The 19,850-nt window shown below is 35.5% G+C and overlaps 1 long non-coding RNA gene across 2 annotated transcripts in view; it reads right to left on the bottom strand.

Annotated features, from left to right (window-relative positions):
* The window catches only part of LOC106509395, a 130,269-nt gene that overhangs the window by 90,079 nt on the left and 20,340 nt on the right, over positions 1-19,850 (bottom strand). For both annotated transcript variants that reach the window (XR_002341543.1, XR_001306932.2), the window contains exon 3: positions 309-431. This is a non-coding gene — a long non-coding RNA (uncharacterized LOC106509395). The remainder of the gene's footprint in view (positions 1-308; positions 432-19,850) is intronic.

Below are 19,850 nucleotides of genomic sequence, written 5' to 3'. Positions count from 1 at the left end.
TGTTCTATAGCTTTTCTTCAATTGAGTGCACAAATAAACAAGTGGGTCAACATAGTTTCAAATTCATCATAGGTGATTTTCGTCCAATGCAACAAAAATTTACAAGATGCGTATGTTTTAAACAGAAAATAAGCTGGAGTTCTAGACCATAGCTGCCCAGTGGCAATACTTTAAAAACCAAACACTGCATAACTGAGTACTCACTAAGATGAAGGATTCCTTCCCTAGATAAAGCTGACAATAGAGGATATCCAAATAAAAGCTCAGAACCTCAACCAAATGGGAGGTTCTGAACAAGGAGGACTTACCTCATAGTCCAAGGCCAATGAGGAGCCAGCAGAGTGAAGGGTGATTACTTGCGATGGAGGCAGAGGTAAATCACTCAAGATTCCGTTTCTGATATCACGCAATGTTGAAGAAAAGTATGATGGCTAGAAAAAACAGAGAGCTTTATTTAATGTCTTAGAAACTGCAATTCAGGAGACACAGATTTAGGTAAAACTGAAAGACTGTCCTGGAAAAAAGAAAGGGTCAGGGGCTTATAAAGGCCAAAGCCACAAGATTGGTAAAGTTGTAACAGTTATGATTGATTCTGAAGCAAAAATGGAAATATATCCTTAAGAGGCTGTTGCAAGTTGTTTAGGGTAAGGGTGCAATAACTATCTTGAATTTCTGGAACAATGTGAAGGATGTTCTGGATGCCTATATTAAGATAATAAGTGGCCGAATTTCAGTTTCCATCTGGGCTGAGATGTGTATAATCACACTTTCTCAGTGGCCTCCACACTTCATTTTAGAGAGCTCTTCTAGCAATTCCAAATCCATTTCAATTTTCCTTTCATGTAACTTCTACTAACTTTTTTTTGTTTGCTATTTCTTAAAAGTAATCAGCCTAAAATAATACTTATGTGAAAGAGACATATCTAAGGGTAAAAAATTCTACTTGCCTGCAAGACTAGATATGGAAATCATTTCCAAAAACGAAAATCTTTTTATCTGTCTTAATTTTATTTTATTTTATTTTTTTTTTTTTGTCTTTCGTCTTTTTGTTGTTGTTGTTGTTGCTATTTCTTGGGCCGCTCCCGCGGCATATGGAGGTTCCCAGGCTAGGGGTTGAATCAGAGCTGTAGCCACCGGCCTACGCCAGAGCCACAGCAACGCGGGATCCGAGCCGCGTCTGCAACCTACACCACAGCTCACGGCAACGCCGGATCGTTAACCCACTGAGCAAGGGCAGGGATCGAACCCGCAACCTCATGGTTCCTAGTCGGATTCGTTAAGCACTGCGCCACGACGGGAACTCCTGTCTTAATTTTATATATTAGGAAAGCTTTACTATATACATTTAAATTGATTTCAACTAAAGAAATAGCTACACAAAAGAAACAAATCCACTTTATACTTTTGATTTGGCTGACCTTCTTTATCCACACTTTATCTTAAGAATGTATTTTTTTCCGAAAAAGCAAAAAGGGGGTCCATTGATCATTCATCAGTTTATATATCCCCAATGTTGGATAAAACTAAAAAACAAACATACTTCACTATCATAGATTGAAAGTCATAAACTGAATGCCTTTAGAGGCAATATTCTCATATTTGAATATATTTTCTTAAAGTGGATGTTTCTGAAGAATAAAGGCAAATCTTTCCCACTAGCTTTATTTAAAACAGCTATGGCTGCTTCATGTAAATTTCAAAATATTCTACCAAACTGTGCTCTAGAAAATTTCATTTGCAAACTGTACAGGGTATTGTTTTTTGTGTCAAACAGAGCTCAATATTGGCTGAGAACATAAAGACTGGCCATTGATTGACAGCTAAAGAATCTGCAATCATTAATGTTGCAAAATTAATTAGCTCAATGACAAAACATGGGATAAATTATCTTCCTTCCTGAAAAATATAAAACATCCTGGCACAAAAACACATTTTGAACAAATCCACTTGGAACGGAAGCACAATTTGTATGACTCTTTGGCATAAGGATTATCTTAAGCTAGTTATTTTAAATTAATAGTTGATATAGAAGAAGCTCTGTAAAGATATAGAAGTTAGTTATCCTTTTGCAAGAGACCTTTACATTTATAAAAGAAATCTTTTTTTTTTTTTTTTTGTCTTTCTGCCATTTCTTGGGCCCCTCCCGCAACATACATCACAGCTCACGGCAACCCACTGAGTGAGGCCAAGGATCGAACCTCATGGTTTCTAATCAGATTCATTAACCACTGTACCATGACAGGAACTCCAAGAAATCTCCATTTTTAAAGGTATCTTTCTCTCTACACCAGGAGGAGAGGTATGACTAAATCACTAGAAACTCTTCATCACTACAGAAGGCAAAGACTTAAAACTGTATAACAATGACACACTTGTTTATTGTGCTTTGCTCTATAACCTCCCACAACTAAATGCCTCCATCCCCACATTTTCTTTTTTCTTTAGCTGGAAATGGTACTTAAGGTGATGGCTTGGGTGTTTTTCTAAAATTACTCACTTTTTCTCGTCTCCAATATGTATACAGGTGTACATGTTATTAAAGTTCTGTTTGTTTTTCTCCTATTAATCTGTCTTTTATTACAAGGAACCTTAGCCGAAAAACTCGAAGGATACAGGAAAAATAATTTTTCCTCTTCTACAACATTTATACACATAGTAGGTAAAAAAAGAATTCTAAGCCTAAGTCAAAACTGACTCTAGGAGTTTCCGTTGTGGCTCAGCCAAAATGAATTTGACTAGTATCCATGAGGATGCAGGTTCAATTCCTGCCCTCGTTCAGTGGGTTAAGGATCCAGCATTGCTGTGATCTGTGGTGTAGGTTGTAGACACATCTGGGATCTGGTGTTGTTGTGACTGTGACATAGGCCTGCAGCTACAGCTCAGATTCAACCCCTAGCCTGGGAACCTCCATAAGCCTCTGGTGCAGCCCTAAAAAACAAACAAAAAACTGACTCTAAACATTATACCCCATTCTATACAAACTCACACACTTGTTTTTGTATTTTGCTTTTTAGGTCTGCACCTGTGGCAGAAGGAGCTGCCTATTTTTTCTATGCCACAGCCACAGCCATAGCAATACAGCATCTGAGCTGCATCTGTGACCTACACCACAGCTCACAACATCACAGGATCTTTAACCTACTGAGTGAGGCCAGCGATCAAACCCTCATCCTCATGGATATGGGTTCCTAACCCACTGAGCCACAAGGGGAATTCCAACATTTAGTTGTATTTTGATTATTCCCTGACAACTGTCTGTAATGACCAACTTTAAGAAAATTTTTGTATAAGATACTTCACAGGATTGCTAAGTATAAGTTAATTAAATACTTGTACATATCAGTATGTTTTAAAAACTAAATATTTACATTTGCAGGGGAAAAAAATTTGCCACCCCAAAATATGGGTCTTTTGAGCTGATGGTTATTTTAGCCTGATTGCTTTTAGAAACAAAAGGCTCAAGAAAATCTTTTACCTCCTTCTCTCAACTGCTTAAAAGAATTTAGATAAAGGGCCTATTCCAGGAAAATAGCTATATCTATAGATAATTAAGGTATAATAGGATCTATATGTGAAAGACTGGGGGAAATTCAGCAAGGTCTCTTTGATCCTGTCTTTCATTATCTCTGTATAGCCCAGCAAACATTTATTTACTAAACATTTGCTCTCTTTCATTTCCCCAAAAATATCCTTTCTTCTCTTTAAAGCCACAAACTCCTACTCCCCTTCTTTTCTCAAATAGTCAATAAACTTCCATTGCCTAACATGTCCTTGGGGCCCATATTCTTATGAAACTCCCATATGTACATGATAATTAAATTTGGTTTTCTCCTGCTAATCTGTCTCATGTCAATTTAATTCTTAGACCTGCCAGAAGAATCAGAAGGGTAGAGAAAACCTTTTTCCTCTTACCCACACTGAGTTCTTACCTGGGGCACCATTTTGTTATCATGTAACTATATTTTCTGTAATCATTAAAATAAATTGTTTTGAAAATACACTATACTTATTACAATTAGGTTAAATATCAAAATCAAATGGTTAATAAAACCTGATTTATTTCTTTGGACTCTGGATAGTGTAGGAGACTGAAAATTTAAAGGATTTTTCCCTTTTTTGCATGTATCCCTCTTATAATCACTTCCTCTTCCCTTCACAAAGTACATATTAGATCAGATATGCAAATACAAATTATTTCTGGTTGTGATTTTGTTCTTTCTTACTAAAGAGAGAAAAGTGGTATCTGCAAGACATAGTGTGCACATGTCCAAGATTCTTTAAAAGATTCAGCCCCTACTTAATCAGATAGATCACATATGCAGAATACTTAAGAGAACATTCAAAGTAATTCTATCTACTGAGTTCATAAGAGCCAGATCAGAACCCGAAGAAAATAAGCTGAGCAAAACCAAACACATTTGGCAACTTCTATAAGTTAAAGTCAGTGTACCCATTGGTGCACTCAGAATTGGCAACTGTACATATAAGTATCTATCAATGAGCACTGGCTTGCAGATGAAAATGTTCCAGTTAATAGAAGAGGAAATTGCAGGGAAATAACATCTGTCATTGAAGATTTAGCTCTTAATACAGAGTAAGCCTTGTTAAAACCTTCTACCTAAACATAACTTCGATGTCCCAGAAAGTCCCCTACATTAAGATCTAAGTAAAAACAGCCAGCCACACACATATCATTGAACACCTCATGTCTGTATATGTGTGGCTATGTATGTATATCACTCTCACAGGGAAAACATCATGACACATGCTGATCCTAAGAGAGTAACATGGTTAGAAGGATAGAGCTAAATTTATAAGTATAAAATGAATAGTTTAACAGTTTTTTTGTCAGAGAGCTCTAATGGGAAAAAAAGAAAGGATTTAAAGTTAGACAATCTACATTTAAGCTACAATATTATTTTGGTAATAACAATGTAAACTTGGACACATTCCAAAACCTCTCTAGTTGTCAGTTTTCTCATCTGTATAAAAGACATAGTGCTACTATGTCCAGAAATGTATACCATGTATCCCTGGGACAACACCTAAGTAAAGATCCCTAGGATGCTTGAGAGACACAAACACCATTATATAACAATGTGGACTTCTACCCCATCTCTATCTGAGAAGAGGATCCACTACAGAGATGAAAACTCAAATTTCTGCCAAGGTGAGTGGTGAGCTCAGTCATACTGTTGTTTGGATCCCTCTCCTTCTCCAATTCTCCACTATTATGAAAGTTACATGAAATCAGGAATCTTTGCTTTATTAACTGATGAGAACCAAGAATTTGCACACATGACAAATTATGACACACATGACAAATTATGGGATGGAAGTGACAGCAGATGATCAGGGAGATTCCTAGTTACCTTGTTGGGCAGATTTTAGAAGTAAAGACAGCACTGTAGGAGTTCTTGTCATAGCGCAGCAGAAACAAATCCAATAGGAACCATGAGGTGGCAGGCTCGATACCTGGCCTCGCTCAGTGCGTTAAGGATCCGGCAGTGCTGTGAGCTGTGGTGTAGGTCAAAGGCACAGCTCAGATCTGGCATTGCTGTGGCTGTGACTGGCAGCTGTAGTTCCGATTGGACCCCTAGCTTGGGAACCTTCATATGCTGAGGATGTGGCCCTAAAATGCAAAAGACAGCACTATAGATACAATTTGCAATTGTCATGTGTTCATAATTTTTGTTTGTTTATATCATCTTATAGAATGATTATATGCTATTTAGAAACCCAGGACCAGTATATCAACTCAGAGGTCCAGCAAGAAAAAGGAGAAGAGCTACTGCTTAGGAGATATAAACCTTAAGAGACTGAGTAAGAAGATGGATTCCCAGAGTAAGAAGTAACTGGGAAATTATTATAAGAACTCTGAGCCTGTTTACTGGTCAAGGCCTGAGAAAGGGTCCAAGGTATTCTCTATACAGCCCCACCCAACATAGGTTAGTGGACAAACTAAAAACAATATAGGATTGAAAGTATTTAGATGACTGAAATGATTAGATGTCATTGTTATATGCTAATTTCCATACTATAAAGTGCAAACTGTCAGATTCCAGAAAAAAGCCTAGCATTTTGGTTAGTGCGTTTTGAATGAAGTAAAAGACAGAAGGTAGAGTGGTCATTTCAGAACAGAACAAAAACTTGAGTGAATGTAATAGCCAACATATGCATGATAATTCATAGGAAACAAAGTAATCACAGAAAAGAGGAATCTGTTATTATATCCTTCCTCTTATTTCCTTATGTTTCTTATTTGTGATGGAAAGTCTGCAAGAAAGTTTTGGGCCAAATCTAGATAAAGGTATGGGAACTGAATGAAAGCTGGTAAAACCATCTGACAAGGCAAGAGAATAATACATATTGTGGATCAACTGGAAATAACTTTGACCACAAAGCCAAAGTTGTTAGCTGATGGTTTTGTCACTGAAGCAATGGGACCCAAGGAGCCACTGAGGGTCATTAATCGGAGAAGAAAATAATAAAAAGCAATGTTTAACAAAGTTTAACTGATGGTGGTACCACAGGGAAATGTGATAAATGTGGGAAATTAAGCCGAAAGGAATAAGGCATAAAGGTAGGGAGTTTTGCTGTTTTGGATGTAAAGAATTTAATCACAGTGAAAGCAATGAAAAAAGATTATTGTAAAAATAGACACGTTTAAGAAAATATCAATACTTTTGACGTGTAACTGACCATAGAAGAAGAAAATGAGGAAAAGTTTAAAGTGATCTCTATTATTTTGGTCCCGAATCAAAATAGAGTAAATTTCCACTGAAGAAAAAGAAAACTGAGGAGTTTCTGTCATGGTTCAATGGAAACAAATCTGACTAGTATTCATGGGGACACAGGTTTGATCCCTGACCTTGCTCAGTGGGTTAATGATCTGGTCTGGCATTGCCATGAGTTGTGGTGTAGGTCTCAGACAAGGCTTGGATCTGGGGTTGCTGTGGCTGTGGCATAGGCAAGCTGCTACAGCTCCAATTCAGTCCCTGGACTAGAAACCTCCATATGCAGTGGGTGGGGCCCTAAAAAGACAACAACAACAACAAAAAAAAAAAAAAAAAAAAGAAAGAAAGAAAGAAAAAGAAAACTGGGATGGCAAGCATCTTACATGTTTATCATCTATGAGGTACTAATTTTTTTTTGCATTTTATTTCATTTAATATCCACAGAAGGCCTATGAGGTATCAACATTTCCCTGTTACAGATAAAAAAACAAAGAAACAAACAGGCTTTGAGAGTTTGGATAACTGGGTCATTGTTATCCAACAACAACAAAAAAATTTAAGAGATCCAGGATTCAAGTCTACGTCTGCCTAACATTAAAGCCCATATTTTTTCTCTGTTAGCTTGCTACAAAGTACTTTCACTATCAAAAATTAATGTAAAGACATTACAGAAAATCACAGTCAAGTCCTGTAAAAACATACTGTCAAAGTAATAACAACAAAGAAAAATGGGAGTATTCAAAATTATCAATACAAAACTCATGTTAAATAAATGGGAATTAAAATGAACATACAGGAGTTCCCGTCATGGCGCAGTGGTTAACAAATCCGACTAGGAGCCATGAGGTTGTGGGTTTGATCCCTGGCCTTGCTCAGTGGGTTAAGGATCCAGCGTTGCCGTGAGCTGTGGTGTAGGTCGCAGACGTAGCTCGGATTCTGTGTTGCTGTGGCTCTGGCGTAAGCCGGTGGCCACAGCTCCAATTCAACCCCTAGCCTGGGAACCTCCATATGCCACAGGAGCAGCCCAAAAAAAGGCAAAAAGACAAAAAAATAAATTTAAAAATTAAAACATAAAATGCACATACATATAAAATATATATGTTCAAAGCAAAACAATTGGTTTTACTGAAATTAATGATTTGCCTTGCTATTTTTGAGCTCTTATGGCTAGACTAATAAAAAAACTGACGCAAGAAAATTAATAGAAGTAAATGCTTTAATTCACATGCACAAATATGTCATAGAAGTAAGTTCTAAGAAGTGTTAAAGTAGGTAGCTTTTATACTTTTTAGACAAAGAAGAATGGACAGGACAAAGAAATTTAAGTTTGAGGTACCCAATTAGTGAAGAATCTAAGTGGAGTTTGGGCTTGGGGTTGTAAATAAAAGTAACAAGATTTATTTATATAGGATTCTCATTCAAATCCCCACTCTGTCAATAAGGATGTCCTACTTTCAGATGTATGCAGTTCACCTTTAACATGGGAGATTTATTTACGGCTTTCAGGGAGACAGAAAAGAGTGTAACAGCAATCCTCTTGCATTGGTTGTTTCTTAGGTAACTTTATTTCAAAGTTATCAATATACCATTGTAACATATTTGGGGGCAGTGCACCTTGAGCCCCCATACTATCATAAGAAATGTAAAGGCTTTCAGTATATATTTTTTAGGCTTTTAATTTTAAGGCAGTGTGGTTCATTCCAAAGTCAGAGGTGATATATTTGGAATCAAAGGAATGAATAAATGATTTTTTTTTTCTCATACTACCACCAACTCAAGTATAATTTAGCTTGACCCCATTGTTTTTCATTAAAACCCGATGTTTACCTCTCTCATTTGCAACACCACAGTACAACTATGGATTTATGTCCAGCCCTATACCCTAGATGGTTATAAGGTATAAGGATAAGAATTATTCTTTATCTCTGCATATCAAGGGTACATTTAGAACTTAGCATAATATCTAACATGAAATAAGAACTGAAAATGAGAAGAACAAGACCAACTAGTATCAATAGAGTTGGCCTAACTCTATTAACCTAAACTGGCATAAGATCTGTAAATCATTATTTTACTTAACTCTTACAATCCAATGAGGTAGGTATTATATTATATCCATTTTACAGATGTGAAAATTAAGACTGAGAGGAAAAAAGGCATTTGCTCATAATCACAGGATTAGGTAATTGCAAATTTGGCAGCCAAAGAATCTGACTCTAAAGTCAGTGTACTTAGCCACTCAGTAATTTCATCTTTTCATTTAATAGGCATTCGGTTATTGTTTGTTCAGTGAATAAAGGAAATAAAATAAATGGCTGTGTGATTACAAATGGAAATCATATTCCTCTAATCTATGGGAAAATTACCTTACTGGAGATAGACAACAAGAGCCTAACAGTATTTAGATGTATATATTTATCTAATAAACATAGGACACATTCACATTTCAATTTTAGTTATTCTGAGTGTCACAAAAAAGAGTGTCTATTAATTTATTAATTAGGGGTTCTTCAGAGAAACAGAGCCAACAGAATACTGGAGAAATATATATATTATATTTACATCCACTATTATGTACAATACTTTTATGTAGTTCTGTATATACATACAATTTTATGTAAAATATTATATATATATATATATAATATATATGCGCACATATAATTGTTTTACACAATCATGGAGGCTGAGAAGTCCCACAGTCTGCTGTTCAAGGTAGAGAATGTGGAAATCTGGTAGAATAATTCAATCTTAATCTAAAAGCCTGAGAACCAGGGAAGTAGGTAGTGCAAATTCCAGTCTGAGTCCATATGCCCAAGAATCAAAAGCATGGATGTATGAAAACAGAAGAATTCGTATGTTCCAGCTTAGGCAGAAAGAGCAAATTTCCCCTTCCTCTGTCTTTTTTGTTCCATCTGGGCCCTCAATGGGTTGGCTGATGCTGACCCATATTGGTAAGAGTGACATTTTTCATTCACTCTATGCATTCAAAGGCCAATCACTCCTGGAAGTACCCTCTCAGATACACTTAAAAACAATGTTTTATAAGCTATCTGAGAATCATTTAGCCCAGTCAAGTTGACACGTAAAATTAATCATCACAGGGCAATTACATGAAAAGGTCGGAAAATGCATTAACCCATGGATACGCATAAAATTCAAGATTTCTCTCCTGTTTGGGAATTCAATGGAATTAGAGACCTTGAAACCAGCTTGAAAAGTTGATACCCTGTTTAAATATTTTGTATATTGGGGGTGGGGATGGGAAGAATATGTATGTTTAAACTAAAGTTATGGGAGGAAAGACAGTACTTGTAAATTTTCAGAGATGAATTCTATGTTTTTCTATTCTTGGAACTATAAATAATGCTCAGTTTTTTTATACTGCATATGTGGTAGAAGAATATGATGGACATGTACTATAATATATTATTTTTAATAATACTTACACCTATTTTTGTGGAGACAAAATTGGTTCATTAAGTATTTGTCATTCTGCGTAGAATATTGCTTCAGAGGAAAATATTGGGAAAGATGCTTTCTTACGCTCTGTACCTTCTTACCTATTTGGACGTATGGCAAATATCTGTACTCTACGACAATGGGTTGGTTCCCAGTGATGAGAATAACATATACTTTCCATTTTCTCATATTAATATTCATAAAAAAACAATGAAAGTGAAATATAGGAAATATATGTAGGAACTTATAAGCAAAATCAAGGTAGGAGTTCCCATCGTGGCGCAGTGGTTAACGAATCCAACGAGGAACCATGAGGTTGCGGGTTCGGTCCCTGCCCTTGCTCAGTGGGTTAACGATCCGGCGTTACTGTGAGCTGTGGTGTAGGTTGCAGACGTGGCTCGGTTCCCGCGTTGCTGTGGCTCTGGCGTAGGCTGGTGGCTACAGCTCCGATTCGACCCCTAGCCTGGGAATCTCCATATGCCGTGGGAGCGGCCCTAGAAATAGCAAAAAAAAAAAGACAAAAAAAAAAAAAAAAAAACAAGGTAAAAGGGAGCATCCATTGGCTGCTGTTTCAAAGTGAAAACTCAATGTATACTTATACAATAGTAAATATGTAAAAAGCCTATGATTATTAATTTTACAGTGTATATTACTGGGAAAATTTTGTCTTTATTTTTATATTATATACATTATTAGTTGCAATTTGATGCACTGATTATGAGCCAAGCACTTGACTAAGGACTGCATGTATTATCTTCTTTAACCTTTGCAACCATCACATGAGGGATAGAAGAATATATTTAGTTGCAAAATTTTATTTTTTTAAATAAGTGCCTATAACGTTTATAATTTGCTAGGTACTATTTAAGCACTTCATAAATATGAATTAAATCTTTATTACAGACTTCTAAGTAAATACCATTCTTACTCATATTTTACAGATGGAAACTGAAGCAGAGAGATTAACTAATTTGTCCAAAATTGTACAGCAATTACACAGTTGGGCAGAGGTGCAAATCTAGTCACCCTGGCTTTAAACTAGAGATTATAGGGTGGTGAAGACATTTATACAGGTGTAAATAGATAATAATTAATAGGAATGAGTTATTAATTTGAAGTTTTTCTGTAAAACTACTCTTAGATCCAGGCAAGAGATTCCTCTGTCTTGGCTCCTAAACTTCAGAAGCCCTTCTTCTGTCCCCCCTTCTGTTGTGACCTTTCCATGGAGAAAGGAATACAGAAAGTGGAGGAGATGTACAACCTAGGACCCTTTCCCAACTCTCTCCCAAACCCCATACTGGTTCTTGAGCCTGCAGTGCCCTGCACACAAGATTCATGGCTGCTTCCACAGCCTGCTCAAGGCTCTTCACCAACTCTATCCTCTCTTAAAGTTGACTGCATTCCCAGTGTGTGTACTCAGGCCCAAGGAATTGCCAAGGGTGCCTTCTAAAGAAATTGGAACTGAGATTAGATGTGCAGGCTGAGAAGTCTGCAACATGTTCCTGAGACCATCCCAGGATAAGATGGAACAGTAAATTATGAAGAAATGGGCGGGCCTGTCTAGGGGCTTATAGCCAGATCCTTCTGTACCACCACACCGATGGTTTCCAAGAATTCTAAATCAAAATCTAGACATCCAAGTCATTAAAAATGTATCTTATACCACATATTCCTATTTCATTTATTTGTCGATGGACATTTAGGTTGTTTCCATATCTTGGCTATTGTGAATAGTGCTGCTATGAACACAGGGGTGCATGAATCTTTTTAAATTATAGTTTTGTCCAGATATATAGAGATTATCACACCAAGTGAAGTCAGAAAAAGAGACAAATACCATATAATATCACTTACATGTGGAACCTAAAATATGACACCAAAGTACCTATCCACAAAACATAAACGGAGTCAAAGACATAGAAAACAAACTTGTGGTTGTGAAAGGATGGGGGAAGGAGTGAGATGGACTGGGAGTTTGGGGCCAGTAGATGCAAACATTGCATTCAGAATGGATAAATAATAAGGTCCTACGGTATAGCACAGGGAACTATTCAAGTCTTCTGGGACCAACCATGATGGTGGAAAATATAAACATGAGAAGGGGTGTGGGTGGGTGTGGGTGTGTGGGTAGAATTGAGTCACTTTGCTATACAGTAGAAATTGACACAATATTGTAAATCAACTATAATTAAAAATGAAAAATGTATATTTTTCAAGGTAAAAGGAAAAGAAAGTATTTTATTTATTTTCAACTCTTGTTCAATACCATAAAAATACTGGGGATTGGTCTTTCCAGAAAAACACATTCCTACTCTTTATGATATTCTACTTCCTTAAATCTGGTTATAAACTGTGTGGATGAAAAAAGTAGAGCACACAACCTATTACTAACATGATAAAGGAAAAATGTGTTTCCCCTTATCAGCTCAATTATATTTCATTAGTACTGTGTTTGACAGATCTCTTAAATCTCAGAAAATCATAATATAAAGAATAATGAAGCAATCCTTCAATTATTTACCTGGTAGTGCATCTAAAAAATATGATACACTAAAATGTTAATCAATTTCAGATTTCCCAGCCTTTCATCGGCTACCATGATTTTCTCAAACCCTTTGTCAAATGTAAGGAAACATATGAGTTTCAGGTTTCTTTGCAGGTTTTTAAGTGTTGATTATAATTCTTTTTTGCTGTTAAAATACTCTGATTTTACTATATTTTATTAAAGGAAGTTAAATTTTTTTGTTTGTTTGTTTTTAGTTAGTTTTTTCTTAGTTATTCCATCAGATTAGCTATTCCTTTCATACAATGTCTCACAGTGTAGAAATTGTGTTTTATTTGATCAAAAAATGCTTAAGGGAGAGGAAGCAAGATGGAGAATGGGATTAAGACATACAAACTAATATGTAAAAAGTAAATAAGCAACAAGGATACATTGTATAGCACAAGCAAATATACCCATTATTTTGTTATAACTTTAAATGGAGTACACAGTCTTTTAATACCAATCTGAGTCAGTGTATGTTATACGTACTAAACTACCACAACATCTTAAATCAACTATACTTCAGGAAATGGTTACAATTTTAAACTAAACACAACTGTAAAAATTCAATATTTTGACTTTAGTTGGAATATCAGAACTGAAAACAAATATACCAAGACTAGCCAAAAAGAGTAAGAAGGAAAAGACAACCATAAAAGGTCAACATTTTTTATCAAAAGTGGAACTTCCATTTCAAAAGTCATTATTTTTTAAATTAAAAGTTAAAATATTTTTATTTTGAAAATTGAGCTTTGAAAGTCTTAGCATGCATTAGTGTAAATGATGTTCTACTATATTATATGAGTCAGCCAGAAGATGGACAGTACATGCTTCAGGAAAGCAAAAAAAAAAAAAAAAAAAAAAAAAAAAAAAAACACAAAAAAAGTTCAGAACCATATTGTATTCCACTTAAAAAGTTTTCTGTGTGATCATTTTGAATAGATTTTTTTTAATTAAATGATCATTATTTTATGAAGGTGAAATGGAAGTACTTGTCATACCTATCTAGCCCTCTTAAAAACATCCCCAATACTATACAGACTAAACTGGGCTCTTTTTCAGATTTCAACTTTTTCTGAGCCAATTTATGCTTCTTTACCATGGCATTATTACATAGTTCAGTTCAACTGCCTAGATAGAGACTACAATTCATCCTTTGTGGTAAATCAAGAGACATGTAATTCATAGTATAGTCTCTCAAAACAAGTTGATTTTTAAAAACCATAACAGATAATGAGTATACACTGCCATTTGGCACTGGAAAAAAAAAAAGAAAGAAAAAGAAAAAGAAAATCAAAAAGAGAAGAGATACTCAGCAAACTGCACAACAACAATCGGACAGGGGAAACACTGTCTGTCATTTCATGGCTTTGTCCATGCAATCCCCAGAATCAGGATGATTAGATGAATGACGTGGATTTTTCAGTTGTGTATCATATAAATACTGGCAAAAGACAAAACAGAACCACACGTGTGGTCTACTATAAAACGGCATTGTTACTCAGCAAAACATTTAGGAAAACAGATGGTTGTAGAATTTCAGCATAGATTTCAGAAAGCATTCTTATTTATATTGTATTGTTGTGTAAGCTGTGATTACACAATGCTTAATGTGTAAGAAATGTTTGAAAAGTGAGATATTTCAACAAATGTTCTATTTGTTGGATAAAGTCATTTGACTCACTTCTTCCCTCCACCCCCACACACCAAGTCAAGGAATTTTGGAAACTGAGAGACTCATTATAGCAATCTTTTAACAGACGTGGCTTAATGCTAATCAAAGGGCAATTTTAGACAAGTTTATGTTCTATAGTTAAAATAGATTTTGTTGTTGCTGTTTTCAGTGTGAGATCTTATACTTTGCAGCAGCACAAAAACACACTGATGGCAACATTTAAAAGGCCTGCGTATGTATCTTTGGGGAGAAAGAATAGTTAACAGTGACATGATATTTTTTTCTATCATTTTTGTCAAAAACTATTTAAGGTTTTTAGCTTCTAAGAAATCTTTGAATCCTTTTTGGGATCTGCTAAATCTAATTCTAAAGAGGGAAGTGAAATAAGAGTGAAATATAGACACACTTGAAAGAATTATTCATTAAGAACAGAAATTTAAAATAAAATAGAACTAGATGTGCAAAGCCACACATTTCAAGAGTTCACAAATCTTTTGTTTTTGCTGTGGCTACTTAAGGTGTCTTTGGCATTTGGCTAATTCATGCTGAAGATAGTATACTGATGAATATATTAATGTCTTATACACATCTGTTACATTCAACAAATGGTAGAGTAAATATTGTATTGGAATACTTCTGAGTACAGATTCTATGTGGAGTGCATTTGTGCATCAGACTCTATGGTGCTAGATATGGGAAACAAAACATTAAGCAGAATGTAACTCCTTCCCTTTGAAGAGCTGACAATTTATACTTTTTCAATTGCCTTATTTTGATAAATAAGCAAATATGAGACACAGAATGTTACTATTAAATCATAAGTATTGTGTTACATAGAAAAAGTTCAGGTTATAGTTTAGAGTCTATCCCCATGGAATTCAATGATTTTGTATACTCATATCCAATCAGGTTAGTAACACTTTTATCATAAGTTCTCTTATCAGTATGCTGTATACCCAAAACTAACACAATATTGTAAAATAATTATGCCTCAATTAAAAAAAAAAAACTTAGGAGTTCCCATTGTGATTTAATGGTAATGGACCCAACTAATATCCATGAGGACACAGGTTTGATCCCTGCCCCTGCTCAGTGGGTATATAAGGATCCAGCATTGCCATGAGCTGTGGTGCAGGTCATGGAGGTGGCTTGGATCCTGCATTGCTGTGACTGTTGCATAGGCTGGAAGCTGCAGCCTCAATTTGACCCCCAGCCTGAGAACCTCCATATGCTGCAGATGCAGCCCTAAAAAGCAAACAAAAAAGAAAAAAAAAATTTTTAAGGATTTCAGAAGTGGAAAGCAGCTTTTCTTCACTTCATTTACATTTCTAATTCATTGTCTAACAATCTCTAGCATCTTCACTTCCAGTCCTCCCATGGTTTCCAAATCTAAAAGGTCCTCAACGTCTCATATTAATAATTTTAACAATAACTGCCAAAAATAAGTTACACAATATTTGTATCCTATCTTACACATTCCTTGCATTTAAAAATCCTTAAAATAATCATATGAGGTAGGTAATATAATTATTCTCTTTTTACTAAGGAGATATTTGTTTTTGGAGTAATCAATACCCCACTAATCAATCAATTGATTGCTTGATTCAACAAGTATTTACTTACACCTACTCTTCCCCAGGCATTAGAAGGGGCATAAAAGCACAATTTAAAAAAAAAATTCTCTGCCTTCACAGAGTTCGTAATCTAATAGTGGGACAGTTAAATTAACCAACAGCTCTAATAGAATGATTTCTAATAAATGTATGTTAGAGAACAAAAGAAGGCCATCTAAAAAAGTCAGCGAGGGTCTTAAAACATTTCATAGTGTAGGGACCCTTAACTAAGTACAAATTATATAGAGAGAAGTTTGTGAGGGGAGTAAAAGTCATTGCAGGCAAAAAAGAACAATACCCATTAATATAACTTGATTATTTGTAAGTCATTTGTACTTCTGTTAATCACATGTTCTGCAAGAATGATTGAAGCAGTGGGCATTCAACCCATGAGAAAGTAGCTAAATGCTGGAGCCAGACTCAAAGGATTTTGTTTCTTTTTTTATTTTTTTTTTTAATTTTGTCTTTCTGTCTTTTCTAGGGCCTGTACCCATGGCATGTGGAGGTTCCCAGGCTAGGGGTCTAATCGGAGCTGCAGTCACTGGCCTATGCCAGAGCCACAGCAATGCCAGATCCGAGCCATGTCCGTGACCTACACCACAGCCCACGGCAACACCAGATCTCCAACCCACTGAGCGAGGACAGGGATCAAACCCTCAACCTCATGGTTCCTAGTCAGATTTGTTAACCACTGAGCCATAATGGGAACTCCAGGATTTTGTTTCTTATTTAATTCACATCAGATATCATGATTTGATAAAAGCTGCATCTGCTTATTAAAAAATATTTAAAAGTTAAGATTATGATTAAACTTTGATGTGAGCATGTGATTAGGATATTTGATGGAGGGATGGATGAGATCCTGAAGAATTTTGGAAACTGTTAAAAAAAATTCACAATTAAAAAGCTCTTGCAAAACACCCATCCTGGATGTTTTCTGAACTGTTAATTTTGTAGCTCAATCTAGCTCTGTGTAACTATATGGGATTCCTCCCTTCCAATTGCGTCTTTCTACTAAAATTGTTATCAATATGTCACTACAATTTCAAAGAGAACATTATTTTGAATAGCAATTTACATTTACTTATTTCTGTTTTTTTTTTAATCACTCCATGATCCAAAATTTTCTCCTACTAAGTTTTTTAAGTTAGCAAGACAGCATAGCATTTAGAGCATTAGCTCTTAAATCAAGCAGACTTAGCCTTTCCTAATGCTGGCAGTGCAGGTAATCCCAACGCAATCTTACTTTGCAGGAACTATCACCAATGTCTTGCCATTAAAATTCCTCCGAACTGGAGGCTGACTGAGTTAATGACCATTTTTAATTTTTCTAGGTTTGTGTCAGTCATCAGTCCTTTGTGGTTATCACTGTAGGAAACACATTTCAAAGTTTATCATGTGGAACTTTTGAAGCTAAACAAGAAGACAGAAGGAAGCCACCTTATTTTTCTCTACACATAGGAACTTAGAGCACAAAAACAGCTCTCTAAATAAATCTCTCTACCAGCATGTTTTCTACTTTCTTGAGTCATTCATATTCTAGAAATAAGTGAAAGAGTTCAAGTGTTATGAAAAAGGTTCTCCTTCAATCTCTTTATAAAATATATATGAGGTCATTGTTTTATTTTCATTTTTATCTTATTAAAACATTCAAAATGGTGGCACAAAGAATCCCATTCTAGCGTATTACATGAGAGTTTAAAATTAAATCCAACTCTGAATTTTAACATTGTTTTCAGTAGTTCCCTAAAAACAGAGGTTTTACATACAATTTATAAACTAGAGAAATCAAAGCTTGAATTCATAGTAGAGTCAGATTTAGCAAATTCTAAAGAGAGAAATGAATTAAGAGTGAAATCTGAATAAATGCTTTTGTGGCTTTCTCATATACTGAGAGTGTATCATACTTCCATAGTATATAGTGAACAAGAAAAATTTGGGATACTTTTGAAACCTCTGGCATCATATAAATATTTTAAGGCACTGTTTAAATTGATACAATATCTCAGAAAAAAAGATAAAACACAAAGCAAAATCCATAAAAATATGTATCGTTATTGTTTATATATGTGTGTTCAAAATTTATTATAAGTCTATCTTCAATCAAACTATAAAGAGATGAATAGATAAACAGACATATTGAGAGATGCAGTAGACAGTGCAAAGGCAAGGGACCATACTGACAGCTGTGAAGAATAAATCATAAGGGACTGTGGTAGGCAGAATAATGACCCCAACATATCACCTTATATGGCAAAAATGGATTTTGAAGATATTAAGGATCTTGAGATGGGGAGATTGGCCTGGATTATCCAGGTGAACACAATGTAATTACAAGGGTCCTTAAGAGCAAAAGATGAAGGTGGGGGGGGCAGTCAGAGAGAGATCTGAAGATGCTATGCTGATGGCTTTGAAGGTGGAGGATGGAGTTACAGCAAAAAAATGCAAACAAAAGTATTTTCCTAGAAGCTGGAAAAGGCAAGAGAAAAGATTCTCACCTAGTGCTTTAGTAGAGATTCTGTGCTTGATGACATTGTGACTTCACCTTGTGAGATCCATTTCAACATCTAACCTCCAGAAATTTGCATTGGTTGAAGCTACCATATTTTTGGTGATTTGCTAAAGCAGCCAAAGGAAAATAACAGGGGAAGTAAAGATATCACCACAGAGATAATGTGGGAGGTCACTGCAGTAATTAACCCAAGAACGAATGGGAACTTGGACTAAGGTGCTTACAGAAGAGAGGGTATCAAATGTTTGAATTATAGATACTACACAGCATTTTGAAGGACAATTTTAATTGTTTACAACTCAATTAAGTATTAGATGTAAGGGAAAGATTGAGGTCAAGGATTAAGCCCAGCCTTTTGGCTTGAGATACTTATTTATTGAGATGGATAAAATGTTGAAAGAATGGAAGGAAGAAGTATCTATTAGACATCCAAGTGAGTTTGTCAAACAGCCCACTGGCTATTCAAGTCTAATTTAAGGAATGAAAATTAGGCTTGAAAGATAAACTTATAAGTAACCACTTTTTTTTTTCTTTTTTCGTCTTTCCTAGGGCGCACCTTAACCCACTGAGCCAGGGATTGAAGCCACAACTTCATGGTTCCTAGTCGGATTCATTAACCACTGAGCCACAGCGGGAACTCCTGTAAGTAACCACTTTTAAATAATATGTAAAGACAGGCCAGGGAGGATGACCTTCAAACAGAATGAAAAACATAGAAAAGAGGTCCAAAACCTAAGCTCTGGGTCTTTCCAACTTTGGAGATGGTGAAACTAACAAGAAAAGAAATACCAGAGGAAACTACAAAGACTAAGCAGTAGCAACAAATAAAATAGGAGATATGGAACAGGTGAATATGATGAAAAGCCTGGGGAAAGACAGAATCTGGGAGGAATGAAAAAAATGCAGCAAATGTTGACGAGAAGTCAACATAAGGCCTAAGAAATGATTTGATTTCAGCAATGTGTAGGTTATCTGGGGCCTTGACAATAGCACTTTCTGTAAAGTGTTAGGGAAGGAGTCTGACTAGAGGAATTTGAGTGGTTTGACTTGCTAATTTGGTAAGTATGGACACATTTCTTAACCTCTGAAAAAAATGTCAGTTTCCTCCTCCGGAATATGAGATAATTATTCATATGTTATAAAGTTCTTGTGAAGATTAAATGATGGAATGCTTGTAAAGTGTCTCTTACAATTTCTGGCACACAGAGAAATGTTAACTAATTTCCTTCCTTTTCTGTTCCTCTACTACATTCCACTGAAATAAATATTGTATTGATATATTTTACACAATGAATAAGAGACAGAC

Source organism: Sus scrofa, chromosome 2 (assembly GCF_000003025.6).
Source record: "Sus scrofa isolate TJ Tabasco breed Duroc chromosome 2, Sscrofa11.1, whole genome shotgun sequence".
Lineage (NCBI taxonomy): Eukaryota > Metazoa > Chordata > Mammalia > Artiodactyla > Suidae > Sus > Sus scrofa.
This window is presented reverse-complemented; position numbering and strand designations above follow the sequence as displayed.